Genomic DNA, 8,304 nt, shown 5'->3' on the forward strand with positions numbered 1-8,304 from the left:
ACCCGTCGATGGAGATAGAACCATGGTTGTACTGGCCCACAAACTTGCCCCACCACACATAATCGAGACTCTTCCAGATTGCACACTTAGACCGTTGGGCAGAGAACCAGCTACAACCCATCTAACCCCAACCCTAGCGGATAGTAACCCACTTCTAGTTGACAAAGCACCATGTCCACCACAGAGTACCCCCACACGAGCAGTTTGTAAAGCAACTGCAGTGCCCAAAGCACAAAGACCACCACAGCGAACCCAAACTCCATGTTTAAAGCAGAAGAGCAACTGTTCTCAGGTCAGATTCCGTAGCTATGGTCCATAATCCTTTGTTGTTGCATCACTGTATTTACTCATACCAACTACTTTCGAATATGAAGGATCCAATTGAAACTCCAATGGCGCAACAGGTATGTTTTAAACCTATTTCTTTAACTGAATTGTTGTTCTAACTTCTTGCTCTATGTTGATTTCAGTTCCAATTGTATAAACAGTTGTGTTCTCATGTGATGCACATTACAAGTGTTGCCAATGTTGTGTAGTTTCTCACACTTATATTCTGTCTATCTTGTTGTGTCTTCAAAATATATGAGTTGAACTGTGTCTCTATCTTGATTTGGCAACATAAACTAGAATGATATGGACAATATAGTGACCATAGTACATAGATATATGTTTGTTTCATGTTGTTATCCTGTCCACCTTACTACTGAACCGGTTTACCAAAATGAGTTTGGTATACTACATGCTAAACCTGTGATGTGTTTGCTTGTTTCTCTTGTAGTATGCGAACAGAATATTGGAGAAGAGCACCACACTATGCAATGGTAGAGATAGTAATGCAGATAAGGTTCAAGATAGTGAGACAACCATGTTGGTCTCCAAGAAAGGTGATAAAAATGATCTTGTAGACAGTGAGAAAACCCCACAGTCCTGCATTGATGTAGTATTCGAGTTACTGGCCAGTACCGCTGGCACAAGCTCTTCGACCTCGCTGCCTAGATCACTTTGGCTTCTTCAGTCTCATCTACAAGCTGAAAGGCATCAGTCAACTGTGCTGCGGCTAGGAGCCGAAGGACTGAGGAAGTCCCTGCAGAATTCAGATGCATACTTTCTAGTGCAACAGCAAGCACTGGAGGATTTAAGCTCCAAACAAGAGAAAGTTAATAAGCTTCTAAGCATCTTGCCAGCATTATGGGTACCCAAGATATTGTTTCTTGAGCTCTTCTGAAGTGGTTTTAGTTCTGGACTTGTTTTGTTGCGGCATTTATTTGCACTGGTCGCCAACTTTGACGACCAGTGTATGTGATATGCTGCTTTGATGCCTAGTGGATGTAATATGTGTAATAGTCATGATAGCCTAGCGTAAGTTGCTTGCTTATTTAGTTCCTTGTTGTCTTGTTTATTTGTTTGCTTGTAGTCAGTGCAGTTCTTTTTTCGCGGTTTGCTAGTGGCCGCAATAACCTATTTTTTAAAACTAGGCCACAATAACCATGGGCTACATATTTACTGTAGTTACCATGGGCCTCCTACGGGCCGTAGAAACAATGGGCCTTCTACGGGCCGTAGAAACAATGGGCCTTCTATGGGCCGTAGAAAGAATGGGCCTTCTACGGGCCATAGCATCAATGGGCCTTCTATTTGTCGTATGATCGATAGGCCAAACAAGGGCCAATAACAGACCACATTATGGGTCGTAAATGGGCTAGGTTTTGAGTCGTCCGTTCATGGGCCGACAATAACGGCCCGTCGTTAATCGGTCGTATTGGACGATGCTATGAAAACGGCCCAACGGATTAACGGGCTGCAAATGGGCCGATTGTAACCGCGGGCTGAATTTGGCCCACAATCAGAAAAGGCCAATAACGGGCCATAAGTAACCGAATGCTGGAAATGAGCCTAAGAATAAATGGGCCCTAAGAAGGCCGAAAGATAACACGGGTTGGAAATGGCCGAAATGAATATTGGGTCGTTAATGGGTATAAAGTGGTACATTGTTCATTGCGGGCCAGATTCACCACGGGCCGTTAATGGGCCAAGAGTTACAAATGGCCTCGTATGGGCGGAAAGACATCATGGGCCATACATGGGTCGGAAGTTACAATGGGATGGAATCATATTGGACGGCCCAGATGAAGCTACTGGGCTAAATTCCGATAGGCCGTAACAGGTCGTGAGTTAGCGGGCCGTAAATGGGCTATATAGGAACAGGCTTTCCATGGGCCGGCCCGTTACCTTTTGACCTGTCACAGCCCCAGTTTAATGCTTGTAATTAGTGGCATCGCATCCATGCATCTTATTTAAATTCCTGAAACTTGAATTGAGGATTGTTGAAGCCTCAAAACTTTAATAAAAAGAAGGGCAAAGAACCCTAGAAATCTCATTCTTTGTTTCCAAGATGTCCTTTTGCAATGTTTGAGAATTTTGGCAAGAACTATATATCAAACCAAAATTTAGGAACATTTTTAAGGAATTATTTTTGGGACTCTGAATTTAAATCAATAAGTATTTGACTTTTGGATTATATTCAATTTATATAGAATATATTTAAAAAGGCCCTGAAATTATTTATGTGCCTTTGGAATAGTCCATAATGGCAACATACAAATATTCAGAAGGTTTTGCCCTGCTTTGATTTACTTGTGAATTTGAATCAGTGGCAAAATGATTAAATAAAAGGAAAACAACACAGATAATAAAATAGAGCAGTTTTTACCTGGCCTCACGTGTGAAGCCCACCAGAGAGGCCAGCCCACCTACGCGGCCCGCTACTGTACCGGCCCAGCCCACCTCCACCTCCACCTCCCGTGTCGTCTTCCTCCCCAGGCCAGTAGGCAGGGCGTGTGGCCGCTGTGCATGCACACGTGCGCGCCACCTCCACCCTGCTCGCCTGCCCCCTCTTCGCCCTGGACGCCTCCCACGATGCCACGCACTTCCCCTCGACCCCCTGCATCTCTCCCCTCTCTCCCAGGACCCCTTTCCCCTCCTCTGCTCTCTTCCCGATGGAGCTCGTCGACGCCGCTCGCCGTTGCCGTGGCCACCGAGCCCCCCTCGCCTAGCTAGTATGCCCAAAAGCTCCTCCACTTCGCGCTACGCCTCTCCACAGAAGGAAGCCAGCCGGAGCGCCCTGTAATGCCGCCATCGCCGTCATCCCCTTCTTCGGCCGCCGAAGATCTGCCTCGTCGTTCCGGCGTCGTCCGGCCTCCTATGACCCCTCTGAGACACGTGATGCAACCTTTGTGAGCTCCGCTGTCATTTGCCCCTCCTCCCCATGCCTCTCGATCACCGTAGCCACCGTTTCGACCGAAGACGAAGCTCACCGCCACCCAGCCATGTGGCCGCCGTAGCCACCGTCACCTAGAGCCGCAACCGAGCGCGCCACCGTGCTCAGCACGTTCCCAGGAGTCGACCGCGCCCGCTCGCGGCTCCTGCCATTCCCTGCAACGTCGATTCGCTCGACTCCCGAACGCCGGCCACCGCGCTTGTCGCCGCTACCATCGCTTCGCTCCACCTCCAGCCGCCTCGATGCCACCACCCGATGCCCCTCGTCGCGCTGCACCCGTAGAGCCCAGCCGCGCACGCTCTCGTCGCCGGAATTGCCCGGACAAGGAGCACCGTCGCGTCCTGCTTAGCACTGGCGACTAATTGCCGGTTAGGTGACATGGCGGGCTCATTAGCACTAATCCCCGCCAGCTGGACCAGCCCTATACACTGACAACGGGCCCCAAAGGGGGTCAAACTGCAAGTCAACGCGGGATTAACCCTAGGCTCACTGACCGGTGGGTCCCACTGGTCAGTTTTGATCCTGGCTGGCCCGTTGACTCGCTGATGCAGTGCTGCCGTCATGCTGACGCAATTAATCTTTTCCTGGGTTTAAATAATTTAGGAAATAGCAAAACTTCTAAAAATCATAGGATTTAAACCATAACTCCAAATGAAATAATTTATATATGAAAAATTATCAGAAAAATTCAAGGAATCCATCCGTACCATTTTCATGCATGTTTGAGCAAGTTGACCTCACTGAAACATGATTAGGGCAAATTTCATAATAGGTTTGGAGTTGGAATTTGATGTAGTTTTGAATTCCACTTCAATTAAAATGACTTTCTGTTGCATTAGCCCAAATCACAGCATATTGCCATGTCATGATCATGCATCATATTGCTGCATTGCATTGATTGTATTCTTCCTTGTTTGCTGGTAATTGCCCCCTCTTAGTAGACGATGTTTCTGATGACGTGATCGATGACACCGATGAAGAGCTATACTATCTTCAGAAGTGCCAGGCAAGCAAAACCCCCTTGTTCATTCCGATACAATCCCACTCTCTCGCTCCTGCTCTCTTTTACTGCATTAAGACAACAATGATTCAACTATTACATGATGCGGTAGTTGAACCCCTTTCCTTTGCATGACCCGTCATTGCCACAGTAAATAGATGAAACCCACTAGCATGAGTAGGAGTTGTTTGACCCTGGTGTACCTACTAATTCATGCTTGTTTGTCATGCCTGCTATTGCTTAGAGTTGAGTCAGGTCTGATTCATCGGGAATGAATTGGAATGGTGATGAACATGTCCTACTGTGTGTGAGCTAAGTGTGTGAACACGATTTGGTAAGGGTAGCAGTGAGAGGCCATGTAGGAGTACATGGTGGGTTGTCTCATTGCAGCCGTTCTCAGGAACTGAGTTCTGTGTTTGTGATCCATGAACAGTTACGACCACACATTGGGCTCCGGGCGCTCCAAGCTCTCTCGACTTATTAATCAACCTGATCTCTGTCCAGGAGTTGCAACTAGTTTCTGGTGTTTGTAGGTAGTGTTAGTAGTCTACCAAGTGGCACCCGGTACAGGTGGGCTTGGGACAGACTAGGCACAGTGGCATGGTGTACCAAGTGGCACCCGGATGGCGGGCTTGGGGACCCTGCTCACATCGTTTGGGGTCGTGAGCGACATCCCGGCCGGATCTCCTTGCGGATGGAACCCGAATAGGCGATAAACCTGGACTAGAGACTTGTTGGTTAGTCAGGTCGTGGCCAACTCCCTCGCCAGGCTTCCGCTTGAAGGTTGCCGAGATACACGATGTGTACATGGTGGTAAGTGGCGAGAGCGTGTGTGAAGAAGTGCACCCCTGCAGGGTTATCATTATCTATTCGAATAGCCGGATTCCTTGGATATGGAAACTTGGACCCCTTGCACCGTTCATAGACAAGTGAAAGTGGATACTCTAAAATGCGCAAGATAAGCGTGAGTGCTATGGATGGCGTTCTCGTAGGGAGACGGGAGCGGATCCATAGTGGTGTATTGATATGGTGAATATGTGGACTCGTGTGTGCCACCTCAAAAGAGTTACTTGCAGTCATAGTAGAGGATAGCCACTGGGTTAAAGCTGGCTTGCTGCAGTTAAACCCCACCACCCCTTTGTTGATACTGATGCATATGTAGATAGTTCTGATGTAAGTCTTGCTGGGTACATTTGTACTCATGTTTGCTTATTTTATGTTTTGTAGAGAGACTTGAGTCTCGCTAGTAGTTCCGCGTGGACTTCGACGTTTAGCTTGTTACCTCAGCTACGATCTTGTACCCTTGGGAGGGTCTTGTAGATAGTCAGGCTTCTCAGCCTTCTTCATTTGTAGTTGTCTGTACTCAGACAAGTTAAGCTTCCGCATGTGCTTGTTGCTTGTATGCTCTGTATGTTGGGTCATGAGACCCATGTTTGTAATATCTGACTCTTTGGAGTCTTATGAATAAATACTTTGAGTCATAGAGTTTTGTTGTGATGCCATGATGTATTTACACATATCGAGCATATTGTGTGTATGATGGAAATGCTTGGTATGTGTGGGATCCGACAACCTAGTTGTTTATCCTTGGTAGCCTCTCTTATGGGGAAATGTAGTCTTGTGTTTCCATGAGAGTCTGCTACAGCCCGGTTCACCAGAGTCCTGCTAGCCCAGCACTACTGCTCCGGAACACTTGACTGGCCGGCATGTGATTCACTTCGTTCCTGTGTCTGTCCCTTCGGGGAAATGTCACGCGGTGACATCCGGAGTCCTGCCTAGCCTGCTACAGCCCGGTTCACCGGAGTCCTGTTAGCCCAGTGCTACAGCCCGGATTCACACGCTGCTGACCGACATGCTCGATGTTGATTCATGTATGCCTGTCCCTGTAAGTTAGTGCCACTTTGGGTTCACGACTAGTCATGTCGGCCCGAGTTCTCTGTCATATGGATGCTAGTGACACTATCATATACGTGAGCCAAAAGGCGCAAACGGTCCCGGGCCATGGTAAGGCAACACCCGTGGGAATACCGTGCGTGAGGTCGCAAAGTGATATGAGGTGTTACAGGCTAGATCGGTGTGACTTAGAATCGGGGTCCTGACAGCTTTGGTATCAGAGCCTGACTGCCTGTAGGATTACCAAGCCAAACTGGTCGAAGTTGAGTCTAGAAATGCTTTAGTTATATAAGGGAATTGATTGTGGAAGGGAACGTAAGGCTCTTTTACTCCTTTACCTTATGTACTTCTGATCTGAGTCAACCTCTTCTTTTCTACGGGGATTAAGAACTAGGCCTTCTCATCTATCTATCAGGATGACGTGTTACTAATCCATAGACTTATAGGATTAATGGATTTAAGCCTCAGTTCAGTTCCTACTACTTCCGTACGTTGACCGTTGATCCCGGAACTTTGATATTGTGATGTTGGGTGGTTATGCCACCATTTTGCAGGATGTCTCAAATCTTTTCGAGCATTTACAGCCGTTATGCTGTCTGAGTCATCCCAGGTTTCTAAATAGTCCGATGCATTTGCAAATCCCTTCTTTCTGTCCCCAATGTTTGTTTGGGCCAGTTTAACCACACTAATCGGTGAATTGAGGTACTCTGTTGCCTCGACATATATGTTGGAGCTATTATTATGACCCTAGGTGTCTTAGAGGATCGCCTAGTAATCTAGCAATGCCTTGTATCCCCAGTGTGATGATTCTGGCCATTATTCTTGAAAGCATCCCGTGATGCTACTTAGTAGTAGGTATTCTATTCCTGGGTTCTTGAACCCGAGATTCACCCTACTTACTTCATATTGATAGAGTTTACTAGTTCCTTTAGGATATTAGTAACCTTCGCGATAGTCCTCGAGGTCCGTGGTATTTCCTTCTTCCAAATACCATGAACTACTTATGGCAGAAGTTCCTCGTTTAACTGAAAGATCACAACCAGAGTGCTCTTGATGAGTTCTCGATTCTATGTTGTGACTCCGCCAGTTCTACCTTTTTGCATGGGTTATCCGGAAGAAATGTTGAGCTTTGCTCGACATACTAATCTATGCATCCACAACTCAGAAAATCAGATGTTCTGTTGAGTTGTCCCTCTTTAGTTGTTTTCTGGCCCTCGTCTATCAATTGATAGTAAGGAGTAGTTGGCAATCGTGTTTATCGATGCCTATTATTCTAGTGGTCCGTCAAGCCATTCTATTTCAGAATGACTAGGAGAAACAAACTCCAGTACCTCATTCATATCTACGATTGGGTCAAAGCAATTGTACTTCGCAGATCAAAATGCCAATCCAGCTTTTATTCTGTTCTACCTCGGAGTATTACCCCCTTTATGTCAGGATTGTCATGAGAATTGCACCATCTCTCATGAATTTTTGACGTAGTGATACTTCTTGCCATCACTTTTCATTCCTCAGTCCCGTGTTGTCGCAACCGGAATGCCGACAAGTGAACCATGATGTGTGAAATCAATACTCCCAGCAACCATGTTGCTTGGTAGTTAATGGACAATAATCTCATTCTTAGCGTGTTGGTATTGAATTATCATTCTAAGATTGATCGTGCTACCTAGTCCATTTTCCCTGGTGCACTCCTCGATCAACGAGATAGGATTGTGTCAATCCATCACTCTCTTGATCACATCGTCTTGCCCTGAAAAGCAAGATTGATCTCGAGCTTAGTAACTTATCGGTGGTTCGTGATTTTCTGAATATCTTCTCGGAAGTGTTACCAGGTTGTCACCTGACCGCTATGTTGAGTTCGTGATCAAGTTGGTTTCTTGTAACCACCCATTCTCCAAGAATCTGTGTGGGATACCCTGAGCTAGTTGGTTAAGCCAAACAACAACTTGGAGAGTTGGAAGATAAAAGCTTGTTTGACTTAGTTCATGCTAAGGGATATCTTTTTGTGTGTGTGTGAGTTGAAAAAAGATGATATCTCCATCGATTGGTCCTTGTGATCAGTTGTTGGATCTATTGCCCTGTCAAAACTTTGACTTGAGTATGGGCTATCGTCAAGTCAAATCAGAACCAACGA

Source organism: Triticum urartu, chromosome 7, assembly GCF_003073215.2.
Source record: "Triticum urartu cultivar G1812 chromosome 7, Tu2.1, whole genome shotgun sequence".
Lineage (NCBI taxonomy): Eukaryota > Viridiplantae > Streptophyta > Magnoliopsida > Poales > Poaceae > Triticum > Triticum urartu.